The sequence below is a fragment of the Pristiophorus japonicus genome, chromosome 9 (genome assembly GCF_044704955.1).
Source record: "Pristiophorus japonicus isolate sPriJap1 chromosome 9, sPriJap1.hap1, whole genome shotgun sequence".
Lineage (NCBI taxonomy): Eukaryota > Metazoa > Chordata > Chondrichthyes > Pristiophoridae > Pristiophorus > Pristiophorus japonicus.
Window position 1 is genome coordinate 189,460,003 of NC_091985.1, and position 19,796 is coordinate 189,479,798.

Sequence of the window (19,796 nt, forward strand, 5' to 3'; positions counted from 1 at the left end):
TTAGGAGGAAGCGGCTCTCAGAGAGAGAGGGGAGAGACAGAGAGAGAGAGAAAGAGTGTGGGGGTGGGAAAGAGGGAAGCTGTGAGAGCAGGTCTCCCCTCACAGCGATGGGTGGGTGTTTTTCTTGGGGTGCACTCCCCAGATGATGGAAAAACAAACACAGTCTTTGTAGATGGGCTTTGGGTTGGGGAGAGAAGATGTCTTCTCCTAGGACAGCTGGAGCCACCCAGGCACACACTCCCAACGAGGTTAAATAGGTGATTAACTGTTCTTCAGCCAGGTACTCATGCTCATTGAGGGGTGGGTGTAGCTCTTGACCCGGTGTTTCTTTGTTATAGTCTGAACGGTGGCAGGGCAGCAGGAGGCACAGGAGGCGCCGTGGATGTGGACGCCGCCTGCTCATAAGTCTTAGCTGGCCCTGCCACCGGCGTGGATGGAGTCCCCATCACGGGGTCCCTTTAAGGCTACACCCACCCCAGAGTCACAGGCCTTAATGGTCTTAAATTGGCCTCGTTTGAATGTATGAGCAGAGGAACTCTCAATGAGGCACACCTCTCCCCTAGTTGACAATTGGGGAGGGGCCTTACTCCCTCTGTTCAGTTGTCTTAATTGTTTTTCCAATTAAGGAGGAAAGGAGCTCTCAGAGAGAGAGGGGAGAGACAGAGAGAGTGACAGAGAGTGGGTGGGGGTGGGAAAGAGGGAAGCTGTGAGGGCAGGTCTCCCCTCACAGCGATGGGTGGGTGTTTTTCTGGGGCGCACTCCCTAAATGATGGAAAACAAAGCAAGGCACAGTCTTATGGGATGGTCTTCGGGTGGGAGGAGAAGATGTCTTCACCTGGGACAGCTGAAGCCACCCAGGCACACACTCCCAACGATGTTTAATAGGGTGATTAGTAAATCTTCAGCCAGGTAGCTCCAGCTATCCCAGGCTAGGCAATGGGGAGGGGTGCTTCAGTGGTGTGTGGGGCCTAGCTGTAAGCAAGACCCCCACACACACTACTACACACACACACACCCCGCGATGTTCCGGCCCTCTAGCAAGTCTTCTTTCCTCCCCCCACCGATATAACGAAGTCTTTAGCGGAATGCACCAAAACACACCCACCTTTGGTTGATGAAGTTTCTCCCACCTTCCACACTGGATAGTTGTTGATCTTTTTCCCCCTCTCTCCAACTCTCTGCAGCAGTATTAAAGGTTGTTAAATTTCCTGCTCTCCTCCTCTCCCTCTGGATAGATTGGAATGTAGAAAGCCCTTTCCTCCTCTTCCTGGGCTGTTTCACAGGGCTCACTCCAGGCTTTCCAGGCAGGAGCAACAGCATCACGCTCCTTCTCTCACAGCAGCACAGCTCCAAGTGAATAGGCCACGCCTCCAAAGCTCCCCCATTGGTCCACAGATTCCCTGAAAGTAACAGATCAGGTGGATAAGGCGGTAAAGAAGGGACATGGAATGCTTGGCTTAGAATATAACGGCAGGGAGGTTATGCTTAAATTGTATAATTCTTTGGAAGGCCGCAGCTGGAGTACTGCAGTTCTGGTCGCCTTATTATCGGAAGGATATCCCCCTCCCTAAACTGCTGGTGGTGATCCAACTCGAACAATATTGGTATTGGCAATTCTCTAACATTATTAGTTGTGACCTTTCTCTAACATTACCGATGGTGACCCTATTCTAACCATCCTAATGGTGACCTTGGTATGGGTAGAGCCAGTGAAGCATTCCTGAGAAATTTCAGCGTGTGGCTTATCCTCCAACAGGACTGTTAGCGCGAATGTTTTCCGGAAGTATCACTCGTCACTCTGGTCGGTTCCAAACGTCAAAACCGTTAATTTATGCCAGCGATAAGAAAGCCTCTGGTTTACTCCAGGCACTACTCTCTGCTGAACCGAGAAATCTGCCAATATGTATATGTTTTACAGCAGTTCATCACAATTTCTCAGCCTATGTCAGCTGGACACAATCCAATCATAATGATTATAGATTGCAAATCGGTTTCTTTCGGCCAAGTGGAATTGGCCCCCAGGCACCAGGAGACTGCGTGATCATCTTATGTTTAACTAGGGGCTTACTCATGGCCTCGTGATGTTTTCCAGACCGTCTTAACTCTACTCTCCTTGGGTTCTGCTTGCACCTAACCTCGTTATCCTAACACAGTCACAAGAATTCCCCTTGTCCCCCCCAATGCCACGCCCATTTTCCCGCCCACTGCCACGCCCACTTCTGCGCCCACTGACCCGCCCTTTCTCCCGCCCCTTGCCATGCACCTTGCTCCGCTTACTGCCACGCCCCTTGTCCCGCCCCGTGTCCCGCCCATTGACCCGACCCTTGATCCGCCCCTTTTCCCGCCCATTCTCCCGCCCCTTGCCATGCACCTTGCCCCGTTCACTGCCATGCACCTTGACCCACCCACTGCCACACCCCTTCATCCGCCCCTTGTCCGGCCCATTGCCCTGACCCTTGATCGGCCCATTTTCCCGCCCACAGTCCCGCCCAATGCCCCGCCCCTTATCCCGCCCAGTGCCCCGCCCAAATGCCCGCCCGTGTTCGCACCCACTGTCCGGCCCATTGCCCCGCCCCTTGGCCTGCCATTGCCAAGCCCACTGCCCCGCCCCTTGGCCCGCCCATACCACGTCCTTTGTCTCGCCCCTTTTCCCGCCCCTTGCCCTGCCTCTTGCCTCGTCCCTTGTCTCACCCACTCTCCAGCATCTTGTCCCGCCCACTGCCCCACCCAATGTCACGCCCCTTGCCCCGCCCACTGCCATGACCAATGTCCCACCCACTGCACCGCCACCTGGGCTGACCCTTGACACGCCCACTACGACGCCCCTTGCACCGCCCAATGCCACGCCTCTTGTCCAGCCCACTGACCCACCCACTGCCACTCCCCTATTCTCGCTCCTGTCCCACACTCTTTCCCAAATACATTCCCCCCTACAGCCCCGCCCCTTAGCCCGCCCTTGCCAAGCCCACTGTCCCGCCCCTTGGCCCGCCCATTGCCACGTCCTTTGTCTTGCCCCTTTTCCCGCCCCTTGCCCTGCCTCTTGCCTCGTCCCTTGTCTCGCCCACTCTCCAGCATCTTGTCCCGCCCACTGCCCCACCCAATGTCGTGCTTCTTGCCCCGCCCACTGCCATGACCAATGTCCCACCCACTGCACCGCCACCTGGCCTGACCCTTGACACGCCTACTACGACGCCCCTTGTGCCGCCCAATGCCACGCCTCTTGTCCAGCCCACTGACCCACCCACTGCAACTCCCCTATTCTCGCTCCTGTCCCACACTCTTTCGCAAATACATTCCACCCCACAGCCCCGCCCATTGTCCCACCCGTTGTCTCGCCCCTGACTCGCCTACTGCCCCGTTCCTTGCCCCGGCCACTGCCACGCCCCTAGCCCCGCCCCTTGCCCCGCCCACTGCCCAATCAACTGCCATGGCTCTTGTACCGCCCACTGCCCCACCCACTATCCACCGTTGTCCCGCCTACTGCACCGCCAACTGCCACGTCGCTTGTCACGCACACTGCACCGCCCCCTGGCCCGCCTACTTTCCCGCCCCCTGCCACGCCCCTTGGCCACGCTCACTGTCCCACCTCTTGTTCCGCCCACTCTCCCGCCTATGGCCCTGCCTAAAATTCTTTCTCGGCCAATGCCCCGCCCGCTGTCCCGCCCCATGTCCCGCCCACAGCCCCGCCCCTTGTACGGCCCTCTGTCCCGCTCACTGTTTTGCACCTTGTCCTTCACCTTGTCCCGCCAACTGTCCCGCCCAATGTCCCGTACAGAAGGGAGCCATGTGCAATAGCTGGCCGGCTGGCTGCATTCCATAGTGTCCCTCCTCAAGCATTGCCTGCTTCCCTAGCAGCAGCAGCAGCATTGATTACCAAAAGACATGACTTGACATGAGCATCAGCTGAGCTGAGCTAAAGAAAGGGCAGACGCTGCCGGAACCTAGCCATCTTGTTTGGGTGCGTAAAACATACCCCTGGGTGAAGTCGCCTTGTTTCCAACAGGCGAACATTGGTATTTTTCCAGCCAGCCTACTGTCGAGTCCACTGCCCCGCTCCTTATCCCTCCCACTGTCCCGCCCACTTTCCTACATAATGTCCCGCCCAATATCACGCCCCCTGTCCCGCCCACTTTCTCGCCCAAAGTACCGCCAAAAGCCCCGCCAAAGTCCCGCCAACTTTCCCGCACAAAGTCCCGCCGACTGTCCCACCCACTATCCCGCCCCCGGACATGCCCACTGTCCCACCACTTGTCCCGCCCACTGCACCACCCTCTGCCACGCCGCGTTTCCCGCCCACTGCCCGCCACTTGTCCCGCAACTGCCGCGCCCACTGTACCGCAGCTTGTCGCTCCCACTGTACCGCAGCTTGTCCCACCCACTGTCCCACCCCTTGTCGCGCCCACTGCCCCACCCTCTGCCAATCAGTGTTTAATTAGAAATAGAGAGTGTGGGCAGTAAGGGGAACACAGTGAGTGTTTAATTAGAAATAGAGAATGGGGCCAGTAAGGGGAACACAGTGAGTGTTTAATTAGAAATAGAGAGTGGGAGCAGGAAGGGGAGCACATTGAGTGTTTAATTACAAATAGAGAGTGGGAGCAGTAAGGGGAACACAGTGAGTGTTTAATTAGAAATAGAGAGTGGGATCAGTAAGGGGAACATAGTGAGTGTTTAATTAGAAATCGAGAATGCGGGCAGTAATTGGAAAACAGTGAGTGTTTTAATAGAAATAGAGATTGGGGCGGTAAGGGGAACACAGTGAGTGTTTCATTAGAATTAGAGAATGGTAAATGTTAGTAGAATGCCGCAAATGTTTCAGTATAAACAAAGAGGAAAATTTAGGTTTTATACCAATAGGGACATGGCGTGGCAGCGACATCATTATTTAGAACGAGAGGACATGGAGAGATTTTAACTGTTTAATAACAAATAGAGGAAACGTGACTGTCACGATTGCACATTAACTCATTCATTAGAAATAGGGGAAGTCAAGGCAACACGTCAAAAAATGCGATTTCAGGTCTGATTACCGAGTGGTTAAGCTGTAGTGTTCCAAGTTACCTTGGCTTTCCCAGGGCTGGTGCGAACGCAGATCGGAGCGCATCTATTCACTTACTCGAGTTATGCTCATCTTTACCAATATCCATTCCTACATATAGCTGTTGCCCCGATTTTGCTGCAAATATAGCGAACAACAATTGTTTGTCGTAGACAGCTGAAGCGTGGACTAATGGAAAAATTTCGGACTTCGGTTCTAACTGTGACGTTATTAGAAGATTGCAGATTTGAGTTCTGCCCTGTTCAATTAACTCGCTGCGCGAAATTTGATATCATGTGTTGTGAATCTGTCTCAAAAGCAAGAATGTCGTAAAGTAACTCACCTGAAATAATGTTTGATTATGAATCTGATGGCACATTTTGAACAGTGTCGATCTGGTTGCATGCGGTGAACTGGAAATTCTTGCAGATTATTTCTGTTTGGATGTCAAAAGCAGGAGAGTGAATGGCTGACGTTGCTACAATTCTGCTATGAGGTGGCCAGAAGATTCAGGCAATGGACTACTAGTCCATTGTGCTCTATACGCGTGGGCTCGAATCCGATTCTCGTCGTTATTGTGTTACGGAATTTACGCTTCTGTCTGCTTTGTCAATTACAACTCTTTGCCAAATTCAGCTTTTATTGTCAAGGATGTTGCACTTTGGTCATCTCCTGTCTCAAATTACTAATATATTCATCAAAGGGAAAACATTAATAGGGCGATGGAGAGGGGGACTTATTAGATAGCACTCTCAGAGACATTACACTGGCACAATTGGCCGAATAGCTTTCTCACCTTGTTAGAATCTGAGAGGTACGCTGCTTATTGTCGACGGCTCGTTGGTCCAGGAGTATGATTCACGCATTGGGATCTTCAGTTGAAATGCGAAATGTCTCGGATTAAAATCCCGGACGAGCCCCACTATCTTTTAGTCAAAAATCCGCTTCTCACAGCCGGTCGACATGCGAGAAAACAGAAATATTTCCAATTAAAACGAGAGATTTCGCGCCTTGTTCGCACTGGGTACAAATGCCAGCCTTTCTCAGGAACAAAGTGAAATTCACCCTACTGAAATAAGTTAAAGTTCTCAGATGTACTCGGCTCTGTGTCTCATTGGACAACATAAATCCGTGTTCGATTCCAGCTAAACTTGGTCAGTATATCTTCCTTGCTGCACGGATGAGCTCACTTCAGTTGGGATAAACATACATTCAGGATCAATCTGTACGTCAACGTGAAATACACCCGGCCCTGAATATGAATGTGTCATGCTTTCTCTAGCGCTGAAAAGATGTGAGAAGCTGACTTTTGAATTAATCCCTTGGTTCCCGAATTCAAACCGTACAAGAAATCAATCCGTGGTAGCGAAGCTACCTGGTCGGATAAAAAGGTTTTTGCAACCTAACTTTCGATTCGGCATTTTATAATCTTCGGTCCTCAGCAGTCTGTTCAACAACTCGGATTATAAGCACCGCTCCCATTGTCTGGGGCAGCAGATGGTGTTAATGGTTCTGGTGTTCCCGAGGTAACTTGGAACACAACAGCTTAACAATTCGGTCTTCACAGCTGAAATCACATTCCTTTTAAAAACACACAGAATGATGCAGTGCTATGAGAAAACCCGCCTAATAGAGTGCAAATCACTATCCGACAGCAGCTGCTTGTGCTGCGAAAGTGGTCAATAGCAGTAGAGTCCAGTACAGGTAGTATAGAAAAAGAACATTTAATGTGAAAGTTACAAAGCAGAGATGTATACATGAAACATCAATATATGTATATAATATATTTATATATATATAAACAATGTCAGTCTGTCAGTCTGTCATGTCTTGTCTTGTCTTGATTTGATTTGAATTTGAGAATAAAGGAGGAGGAGGGCGTCATGTCACACAGCCCAAACGCAAGCCCGAGCTGAAATCGCTATGTTCCTAAATTGTGTATTTTGCCTTCTTTCAGATGTGGAATAGCAAAATCCCACAGCAGATAATTCTACTGTCAGACTGTTCTCGAAGGAGTGTTCAATCAAATCATCATGGCATCAATTTGCATGTAATGCCTTTTTTCAGAGATGACATGACATGTACAGTAAGATTGCACAGCACGTTTTCACTCGCTATCTCTCTTATACCCAAACTCTCAAACAAACTAAAATTTCTGCATCCTTCAAAGGCACCTTTCGATATTTGACATTTGAAATCCGGGACAGACTGCACATCCTTTTTAAACAGACACAGAATGATCCGGGACTGATCTCACACCCTTTTAAACAGACAGAGAATGATCCCGGACAGTGCCTTAAAAGTGATATGGAAACTGAATGAATAAAAACACAGAATTCATTAAAACTCTGCAGGTCGTGCAGATTTCGTAGATGAAGAACCCGGTTTCAAGTTCAGTCAGATGATTATTTCGATCTTTTTTGAAAAAGTTAAACATTGCAGATTGATTGCAACAACAGCAGAGCGTGGAAAAATAGACAGCGAGAAAGAACAAAAGGGCTGTGATACAGAGGAGCGCAAGATTGATTAAATAATAAATGGCACAATGGGAAAAGACAAAATGGATGGTAATCGGGCAAGAAAGTAACAAAGGAAGGTCCAGAGGAGTTAATGGAAACAGCAGAACCATTAGCATCATCTGCTGCCCCAGACTATGGGAGCGGTGCTAATGATCCGAGTTGTTGAACGTACTGCTGAGGCCGGAAGACTATCAAATGCGTAATCGAAAGGTGGGTTGCAAAAACCTTTTAATCAGACCAGGTAGCTTGGCCAACACGAATTGATTTCTTGTATGGTTTGAATTTGGGAACCAAGGGATTATTTCAAAAGTCAGCTTCTCACATTTTTTCAGCTAGAGAAAGCATGACACAATCATATTCAGGGCAGAGTGCGTTTCACGTTGACGTACAGATTGATCCTGCATGTATGCTTATCCCAACTGAAGTGAGCTCATGCGTGCAGCAAGGAAGATATACTGATCAAGTTTAGCTGGAATCGAATATAGGTTTAGGTTGTGCACTGAGACGCAGAGCCGAGTACATCTGAGAATTTAACTTTCCTCAGTAGGATGAATTTCACTTTGCTCTTGTGAAAGTCTGGGATTTGTACGCTGTGGGAACAAGGCGCGAAATCTCCCGTTTTAATTTGAAATATTTCTTTTTTCTTGCATGTCGACCGGCTGTGAGAAGCGGATCTGTGACTAAAAGACGGCGGGGTTCGTCCAGGACTTAATCCCGGGACCACTCGTATTTCAACTGTGAAAGCGAGAACCAGACCACGAGACCAAAGAGCTGCCGACAATCATTAGCATACCTCTCACGTTCTAACGGTGGTGAGATTGCTATTCAGCCCAATGTGCAGTGTTATGTCTCTGATAGTGCTATCTAATTAGTCCCGCTCTCCATCGCCCTATTAATGTTTTCGCGTTGATGAATATATTAGTAATTTGAGACAGGTCAATACCAAAGTGCAGCATCCTAGACAATAAAAGCTGAATTTGGCATTGAGTTGTAATTGACAAAAGAGACAGAAGCTTAATTTCCGTAACAAAATAATGACGAGGATAGGATTTGAACCCCACGCGTACAGAGCACAATGAATTACTAGTCCATTGCCTGACCATCTTGGCCATCCCCTCCCCCAAGTATAGCAACATCTGCCATTCAATCTCCTGATTTTGGCATCCAAGCAGAAATAATCTGCAAGAATGTCTAGCTCACCGCGTGCAAACAGATCGACACTGTTGAAAATGTGCCATCAGCTTCTTAATGAAACATTATTTCAGGTGAGTAACTTTACGACATTCTTGGTTATCACAACAGATGATATCAAATTTGGCACACCGAGTTAATTCACCACGGCAGGAATCAAACCTGCAATCTTCTAATAACATCGCAGTTTGAACCGAAGTCCGAAATTTTTCCATAAGTCCACGTTACCGCTGTCTTCGACAAACAATTGTTGTTCGCTATATTGGGAGCAAAATCGGGGCAACAGCTATATGGAGGAATGGATTTAGGTAAAGATGAGCATAATTCGAGTAATTGAACAGATGCGCTCCACTTTGCGTTCGCACCGGCGCTGGGAAACCCGAGGTAACTTGGAACACAACAGCCTAACAATTCGGTCATCACAGCTCAAATCGCATTCCTTTTATAAACACACAGAATAATCCGGTGCTATGAGAAAACCCGCCTAAAAGAGAGAGATGATGAAACGGAACTGAGAACCTTCCCTTCTAAACAGGCACAGAATGATTCGGGACTGCAAGCGAATCCCTTTTACACAGATGCAGGATGATCCTGGACTGATAGCACATCCCTTTTAAAAGAATGAAGTGAGATTTCTATCATCCCTGAAGGTAATTGTGCAGTGCGTGATTGAGCGTGGAGCTCAGGACCACGGGGTGCTGAGACAGTTATCGAAGCCCCAGGGATAGAAAGGCAGGAAGGGGTTGGGAAATAAAACCAACTCAGAAAAAAGCCAATAAAAATGTATATACATGAAAGATTTTAAAAAGAAATACATTTAAATTATATGTTAAAAATTGATTTGGATTTGTTTTTAGTCACTATATAATAACTTAATAAACTCTATATTTTTTGATCGAACTTGGCTTGTGTGCCTGGATGGGTACCATTGTAAATCAGGGGGAGCACGCAGTAAATACCCACACATACATTAAGCCCATATTGGAAGGCGAACCACGATGGAAGATTTGGGCTCCAATAGCGAGCTTATAAAGCTTCGTGTGTCTTTCTGCTGTTACTCAGATGTGAAAATCACTAGCCGACAGCAGCTGCTTGTGCTGTGAAAGAGGTCAATAGCAGTAGAGCCCAGTACAGGTAGTATAGAAAAATCACATTTAATGTGAAAGTTACAAAGCAGGGATGTATATATTATGTATCAATATACATATATATATATGTATATAAACAAAGTCAGTCAGTCAGTCATGTCTTGTCTTGTCTTGATTTGATTTGAATTTGAAAATAAAGGGGGAGGAGCGTGTCATGTCACACAGCCCACGCGCAAGCCCTGGCTGAAATCGCTATGTTTCTAACTTTTGTATTTTGCCCTCTTTCACATGTGGAATAACAAAATACTGCAGCAGATTATTCTACTGTCAGACAGTCCTCGAAGGAGTGTTCCATCAAATCAGCATGGCATCAAGTTGCATGTAATGCCTTTTTTCACACATGACATGACATGTACAGTAAGATCGCACAGCACGTTTGCACTCGCTATCTCACTTATACACAAACTCAACAACTAACTAAAATCCCTGCATCCTCCGAAGGCATCTTTCGAAATTTTACATTTGAATTCAGGGACAGACAGCATATACTTTTTAAACAGACACAGAATGATCCGGGACTGCTAGCACATCCAAATAAACAGACAGAGAATGATACCAGACAGACAGAAGAGCGTCTTAAAAGCGATACGGAAACAGAATGAATAAAAACAAAGAATTCTGTAAAACTCAGCAGGTCGTTCAGATTCCGTGGATGAAGAACCCGGTTTCAAGTTCAGTCGGATGATCATTCCGATCTTTTTGAAAAAGTTAAACTTTACAGAGTATTGCAATAACAGCAGCGCCTGGAAAAAATAGGCAGTGAGAAAGGACAAAATGGCTGTGATACAGATGAGCGCAGGATTGATTAAATAATAAATGACACAATTGGAAAAGGCAAAGTTTGTGGTAATCGGGCAATAAAGTAAGAAAGGATGGTCCAGAGGAGTTGTTAGTGGGAACAGCAGAACCATTAGCATCATCTGCTGCCCCAGACTATGGGAGCGGTGCTTTTCATCTGAGTTGTTGAATGTATTGCTGAGGCCAGAAGATTATCAAATGCGTAATCGAAAGGTAGGTTGCAAAAATCTTTTAATCAGACCAGGTAGCTTGGCCACCACGGATTGATTTCTTGCAAGGTTTGAATTCTGGAAACAAGGGATTAATTCAAAAGTCAGCTTCTCACATCTTTTCAGCGCTAGAGAAAGCATGACACAATCATATTCAGGGCAGAGTGTGTCTCACGTTGGCGTACGGATTGAGCCTGAATCTATGTTGATCCCCACTGATGTGAGCTCATGCAGGCAGCAAGGAAGATATACTGATCAATTGTTAGCTGGGATCGAACACGGGTTTAGGTTCTCCAATGCGACAGAGAGCCGAGTACATCTGAGAACTTTAACTTAACTCAGTAGGGTGAATTTCACTTTGCTCCTGTGAACGTCTGGGATTTGTACTCTGTGGGAACAAGGCGCGACATCTCCCATTTTAGTTTGAAATATCTATGTTTTTCTCGCATGTCGACCGGCTGTAAGAAGCGGATCTTTGACTAAAATATGGGGGTGGGCTCGTCTGGCATTTGAACCGGGGACCTCTCGCATTTCAGCAGTGTAGATCCTAAAGCGAGAAACATACCCCGAGACGAACGAGCTGGCCACAATGAGCAGCGTACCTCTCTGATTCTAACGGTGGTTAGAAAGCTATTCGGCCCATTGTGCCAGTGTAATGTCTCTGAGAGTGCTGCCTAATAAGTCCCTCTCTCCATCGCCCTATTAATGTTTTTCCTTTTATGAATATATTAGTAATTTGAGACAGGACATGACCAAAGTGCATCATCCGTGAAAATAAAAGCTGAATTTGGCAAGGAGTTCTAATTGACAAAACAGACAGAAGCGTTAATTCTGTAACACAATAACGACGAGAATGGGATTCGAAACCCACGCGTATAGAGCACAATAGATTAATAGCTCCTTGCCTGAACCTCTTGGCCGCCCTCAAGTATCGCAACATCAGCCATTCAATCTCCTGCTTTTGGCATCCAACCAGAAATAATCTGCAAGAATGTCCAGTTCACCGCGTGCAACCACATCGACACTGTTGAAAATGTGCCATCAGCTTCTTAATCAAACATTATTTCAGGTGAGTAACTTTACGACATTCTTGATTTTGAGACAGATTCACAACAGATGATATCAAATTTCGCGCAGCGTGTTCATTGATCACAGGAGGACTCAAATCTGCCATCTTCAAATAACATCTCCAAAAAGCAGGAGATCGAATGGCTGACGTTGCCACAAATGGTTGACGAGTGTCCAAGAGGTGGGCTGCTAATCCTTTGCACTCTGCACGAATGATTTCGGAATTCCATTATCGTCGCTATTGTGTTACAGATTTTACGCTTCTGCCTGTTTTTCAATTACCAAATTCAGCTTTTATTGTCAAGGGTGCTGCACGTTGGTCAGTTCCTGTCTCAAATTAATAACATATTCATCAAAGGGAAAACATTAATAGGGCTATGGAGATGGGGACAAATTAGATAGCACTCTCAGAGACACGATGGGCCGAATAGCTTTCTCACTACCGTTAGAATCTAAGAGCTACGACGCTCAACATCGGCGGTTCGTTGGTCTAGCGGTATGATGTGCGCTTTGTTATCTTCAGAGTTGAAATGCAAGTGGTCCCGGGTTTAAATCCCGGATGAGCCCGCCATCTTTTTGTCAAAGTTCCGCTTCTCACAGACGGTCGACATGTGAGGAAAAACAGAACGATTTCAAGTAAAACGTATGATTTCGCGCCTTGTTCCCACAGCGTCAAAATCCCAAAGTTTCACTGAAACAAAGTGAAATTCACCCAACCTAGAAAAGTTAACGTATCTCACATGTACTCGGCTTTATGTTTCGATGGACAACCTAAATCCGTGTTCGTTTTCGGCCAAATTTGATCAGTATTTCTTCCTTTCTGCACGCATGAGCTCACCTCAGATGTGATAAACATAAATTCAGGATCAACCTGTACGTCATCTTGAAACACACCCTCCCCTGAATATGAGTGTCTCCTGCTTTCTCTAGCGCTGAAAAGATGTGAGAAGCTAGCTTTTGAATTAATCCCTTGGTTCCCGAATTCAAACCGCAGAGGAAATCAATCCGTGGTGGCCAAGCTGCCTGGTCTGATTACAAGTGCTCCGCACCCTCTCTTTCCATTCGGCATTTTATAGTACTACGGCCTCAAAAGCACGTTCAATAACTCTGATCATAAGCACCGCTCCCATTGTCTGGGCATCAGATGCTGGTAATGGTTCGACTGTTCCCACTAACAACTCCTCTGGACCATCCTTTGTTACTTTATTGCCCGATTACCACCCACTTTGACTTTTCCCATTGTGCCATTTATTACTTAATCACTCCTGTGTATCACAGTACTGCCCTTTTGTCGTTTCTAGTTGCCGATTTTTTGCAGCCTCCGTTTCTAACACAAGGCAGAAACATAGTGATTTCATATAACACAAGTTAGAAACTTTGGGCTACAATTTCCACGAATTAGCTAAGGCCCCCAAAAATGGGACATGTTCCAGCGATGTGGGATGTCGGTGGCAGAAGGCTCATTTATTTTGCGATTTTCCACTCGGCCTTATGGAGGCGATATCAAATGGGCGATGTGATTTTTCCGTGAACTCACGATCGCCCACCGAAAACGGAAGTCAAAGAAGAAGTAAAAGCTTCCCTAGCAATGCTATTCTGCGCATATGTGGGATTTTTTTTGTGATTGAATTTCTTTGCCGCATTTTGAGAGGTCAGGGGTCATCACACATGCTCAGAAGCACAGGAAGTGTGAGAGAGAAAGCGACAGGAAGGAAGGAAATAGGAGCTGTTTGAGTGTGGTTGGATTGAAAAAGCGAAATCTTGTTGGAAATTATTCATTCTTTTTGTCTTTTCAGTATTTTGTTGACCAATATTTGAAGTTAGATAAGATATAATATATTTTCTAATATATTGAAAAATAAATTTAAATATATATTACTACGGAAGGAGTAACTGAACGTAAAAGGGCTGAAACCTTTAGCGAGGGGTCCAACGAGGCATTATGAACATATTTAGCGGCAGGTGGGATGATTTAACACGGGGTGGGCATGGAAAACCTCCGCGCCATCCATATAGGTGAATCTGGGCCGAGGTTTCTGATGTTATAACATCGGCCTCAATTGAAGTACATACACCTGACCAGTGCAGGAAACGGTGGAACAGATTGCTGACAGCAGCCAAAGTAAGTTGCATTTTGTATTTTAAATTTTACATATGGAATATTTAAACGATGTATGCAAATTTTAATTTGAATCTAAAATGTAATTTCTTTAGAGTATTAATTAAATAATGAATAAATTTATGTTGAATTTTATATTATGAAAATATTATTCATTTGCAATGCAATGCTAATTTCTAATCGAACATTTAAATCTGTCAGTCTTAAATGTTTATTACCAAGTCCATTAGCTTATGCTGTGCAAAGTTATCTTATCATTTACAGAAGAAGATATCTATCAATCGCACTGAGTGGAGGAGGATGGGCAGCGGCTCTGCTCAGATGCTGATTTTATCTGAATACGAGGGGCTTGCTGTCGCCTTAGTGAGGCCTGACAGTCGTCCAGTTACAATCCGTGGTGTGGCCGAACCCACCTTTGAGTCTCGTGAGTAATGGGAACTGGGCAATGTGTCAAACTTTATTAAATACATGTTAAAAATATTTTAATTACACATGTAATGTTCTGCAATTATAATGCAATATGATATATACATTTGATGTACACTTGATTTACGAATGCGGTCATGGTAGCCCAGTTGCACCCTCGTTCATATGGGGTTTTGAAAAGTATTCTTATGTTATGGGTTATTAAAACATTGATATGTATTGATATGTATGTTTACTAATAATGAGCACAATTAATGTCCTAATAAGTTGTTCATAAATGTCATTTGTCTTTTTAAGGTCAAGTGTGGTTCAAATCAATGGCCTCATCCGCTACTCCTGCACAGTCAACTACCTTGCAGGAAGAATAGGAGGAACTCCTGCCAACTGTGGAGCAAGAGTAGGAGGAGGAGGAGGAGGACGACGACAAAATTCTTCTTGTTGGGGGGGGAACAACCTGCGGCCATCTCTATTGAGATGGATGAGGCACCAGGACCAAGCAGTGTGCAGGTGGTGATGCCAAGGCGTGAAATCATGCAAACAATGAGCCCACGGAGGCCCAGTCAGCGGGGTGAGCAATCGCCTACCATGGAGGGCCAGACGGAGAGCTCGATAGCCCTGTGCAGGGAGACGGTCGTGATTGGTCGCAACCTTATCCAGGGTTTCTCTGCAATGGAGGCCATTCATCAGCAGACAGGTGCAACCAATGTCCTTCGGCATGCATTGCTGACTGGACACGGCGTTGCACTCCAAGGTGTCATTTCAGCTCACAGCGAGACCCCGAGAATGCAAGCGAGTACAGAGGCCACATTTCCTCCTGACTCAGACGTGGAGCCTCAGGCTTCTGTTTCCATTCTGTCACCTCCACCACGGCTGGAAGTCTTGCCATCCCACACTGCACAACACGTTTCTGTCGGTCGGCGTCGATCAAAACGGGCGGGTGGGTTAAGAACTTGGGGTAGTGGACCTGGAGGGAAACGTGGTCAGATGTAGAGAAGGGGTGTTTTTTCATTATTGAATTGTTTTTCCTTTTTTTTTTATTTTTAACGTTTTGTTCAAGGATCATTGGGATTTAGGGGAAGGGTTGGTTGGAGGCTGGGGCGGGGGTGGAGGGAGGGTGTTACTAAATAGTTAAAAAAAATTTCGTTTGTTGTCTTTGTTAATAAAAAAAAATCTTTAATTCAACAAATTCTCTCTTAGCTATATTAGTTCACAAATTTACAGTTATTCATCCTTATTTCTTTATCATTTTATTATAGCAGTACTTTACTAAAACTTTACTTAAAGTAAGCATTAATGCCGATGGTGGGCCAGTGCAGGCAAGACAACAGGGAAACCCCACGCAAATGAAATTTTTGAATAACCGTAACTGTAAATGAACATTTGAATATCCACAATGATGGTTCATGCAAAGCGTTCATTAGTGAGCTGCTGACACAACAGCTTAGCAACCGTGTAACTGCCACTGGTCTTCTGGAGGGGATGGTGGTACCCGTGCTAGACTGCATGGCTGATTGCCCTCTGCTATGTACTCGCCTGCATCCTCTTCCACCTCTTCCTCCTCTTCATCCTCGCCAACTGGTTCTTCTTTCTCCGCTCCTTCTGGACGTGGACCTGCAGGCTGACCTGGCATTACTTATCCTCTCTTTATAGTTAGGTTATGCAGAATGTAACATACCACAATAAGCTCTGCGACCGAGTCAGGGTGGTACTGCAGGCTGCCTCCTGAATGATCCAGGCATCTGAAGCGCTGCTTTAGGATTCCAATTGTCTGTTCAACGATGTTGCAAGACGCCATGTGACTTTCGTTATACCGCTTCTGTGCTTCAGTGACGGGATTATGCAGAGGGGTCATCAGCCAACTGGCCACGCCATATTTTCTGTCCCCCAGCATCCAACCGTGACCTTCTGGCTGATTGACAAACAAGTCAGGAATAGCACTTTCACATAAGATATACATATTATGGATGCTGCCAGGAAATGTAGCATTTACTGTCGGAATTGTTTGATTGTGGTCGACAACAAGCTGTGCAATTAGTGAGTGGCACCCTTTTCTGTTACGAAACACCTCTGCGTTCTTTAAGGGTGCTTTCAAGGCAATGTGCGTGCAGTCGATTGCTCCCTGCACCTTGGGGATGTGTACTATTCTTCGAAAACCCAAAGCCCTCTCGGTCTGTGCCTCGCTGGTCATTCGGAAGCTTATGAAGTCCATCCTGCGAGCTTAAAAGGATTCGGTCACCTGTCGAATGCAGCAGTGTACAGCGTGCTGAGAGATATGGCAAATGTCACCAGCTGAAGCCTGAAAAGATTGCGATGCATAGAAGGAGAGACAGCAGTAACCTTCAGTTCAACGGACAGTGCGGTTCTGATGGTGCTGGAAGGCTGCAGATCAGCCTTGGCGAGTTGACATATCTCATCGATTATCTCCTTCTGTAATCGCAGCCTCCTAAGACAAGCATGTTCAGACAAGTTCAGGTAATATTGCTTTTCCAAGTACCTTCGTTGGCTATATAGTCTCCTCCTATGTCTTTGCCTCTGTCTACGCATTACTCTGCCACCTCTTCGATTGATCCTTTCAGTAACCAGTGTGTGCGCAGTTGCAATTAATGGCCCCATATCACTATCAATAATTACTTTCACTAATTTAAAATAATCTCTCTACTCTCTAATCGCTGTACTCTGTACACTCTGTACTCTATAGATTGTATACCAGTCAGTTTAATAGGCCCCAACAATATCATTAAATAATTTCACTGTGTAAATGATTTTTCCAGAAGAATTTCACTGTATAAAAGCTATTTCCAAAATAACTTATATACCCTGATCAAATATTCTGAGTAGAATTATCTTTAAATTAATCCTCTAAATAACTCACAGCTATTTAGCTCCTTTTCTGTTGCCTCGACCTTCCTCCGATCTTCAAAATGGCGTCCGTTGTGCCCATTTCCTTCGCTTCAGCCCAGTAAATCTATTTCTCAACACTCGTTTGCGCCTTGCATCGGCCCAGCGAAGTGCATGCTACGTACCGAAACTTGGGATGGGCCTTGTGTGGGCAATCAATTGGGTGATCATCTCGGCGATTAAAGTGGAAATTTTGGCACCTGTTTTTCCGGCGATGTTTTGGGCCTCGTTTGCACTTTTTGCTCAAAATGGGTGAAAGAAGTCCATTTTGGACGATAGATAAGCTATAGATGGTCGATATGAAGTGGAAAGGTGGTGTGAGAATGGGTGAGAAACCGGCCATCTGAACTCTATTTTTTAATGCCCACACCGAAAATAACGGCCATTTTTGGGCGATAAGCACAAAACTGAAGGTTGAGTACTTAAATAGAAATAGTGAATGGGGGCAGTAAGTGGAACGCAGTGACTGCTTAAATCGAAATAGAGAATGGGGAAAGTTAGTGGAACGCAGTAAATGTTTTAGTAGAAACAAAGCTGGGAATTTTAGGGATTGCTGCAGCTATATGTTTAGAAATAGGGGCACGGGGTGGCAGAGAAACTATGTATTTAGAAATAGAGGGCATGGGAAGATTTTAACTGTTTAATAACAAATAGTCGAAATCGGGCTGTCAGGTTTACACATTAATGCATTCATTGGAAATAGAGAAAATCAAGGCAACACATCAACTGTGTAATTAGAAACAGGGGCAATGAATGTATGGGATGGAGTGTTATACGATAATGTAATGATAAACTTTGATTTCTATTTTACCTGTACATATTGAATGATAGGGTCAATTGCACCTCGGCTTCTCATGATGGCAGCTGCGTGCAGATACATCGCTGCCCGAAGGAATTAAGACTTCTGCCTGTTGCCAGTTGGAATTAAATTTGTTGCACGTTCAATGAGAATGTGCCTAGTGCACAGAACTATCCGCAATGCACTAGCACTTTACCCGGGAGCTCGATGCCAGCTGGACTGGCAGAGCCTGGGTTACACGAAGACATGCAACCAGGTGGAGTTTGGCATTTGGTGAATCTCAGGATCAATGAAACCTTAAAGTGCAACGGGTAAAGTGTCCACTTAATCATAATTAATAAATGAAGCCCATTAACACTTAAAGTACGAAGGCTATTGTTAGAGGGAGGTTTTCAATTGGGTCTTCAACATTGAAGTGAGGTGGTATAGGTGTGTTGAGCATGCAGTACATGCAATAGAACTTAATCACACACTTAAAAGGTGAACATTACATCGACTTCTGATGATGATTGCTTAATGTCTCAAATGTGTCACAGTTCTGAGCTGGGTATCTTAGGCATTTAAAATGTCTAATACTCATTACAAACAGTTATTTTCTTTAAATTGTTCTCACTCCCCTACCACACAATTCTGTATTACATAATTATATAATAGTTAAAATTCAACGCGATATTTTGATAATTAATTTACATAACGTTTATCAATCAAATTAGGTTTTTTTTTGCCAAACAATCTATTTTTCCCAGTGGCCGAACAAGCATTATAATCTTAGCTTGTTAGCTTATCGATAGTTTCACTCTTGATCAATATAATTGCAATCGTACCAAGGGAAACTTTAAGTTATGAGTCTTGTTTTGTTTATGTATCATTGATGGCAATGAAAATGATGATGCGTGCCCAGATATTTTCACTTGCAGACCAGCACCACCCAACACTTTCTCAAATGATTAACTTTCTCTGAGATTTATGAATCTGTATACAATGCATGTCTTTAATTATAGCTCGTATTCATTTATTCAGCATTTACCCATGACCCAACATCCAACTGTACTTTCGAGTCATTTATACTTCCCTACTTAATATGTAAAGGCTAAAGATTGACATTACTGCAATATAAAGTGAAACCAATACAATATGACATTATCACAGTTCAGGGCAGTCTGCTTAATCAATCCGTTACTGTGCCTCCTCTGTTGACAATAGAATACGTAATGCTGTCACGAAACAACATCTCATTATTATCATATATCTATCTTGACATTTTCGCCGATTTCTACTCTTTGGTTTTACATATATTCTCATCTCTAGAGCCAAATTAACCATTTCATGCAGTGATGTTGTCAGCTTGACTGTTTTGGAACCGTTCCTCAAGACAGATTTTTCATGCATATCAGATGCCGGTTGCTTCATGGATTGGACATTATTTCTGCACATATATCAATGGACCGATAATTGCGATCTCACCGTGTCCAAGCGAAGTATGCATGGACCCGGAGAGGCCTTGCAAAAACCTGATTTCGGGGTGCAATGCACATGCGCCAAAAATCGGCTTTAACGATCTGGCAAAGTTTCTTTAGATAGAGGGA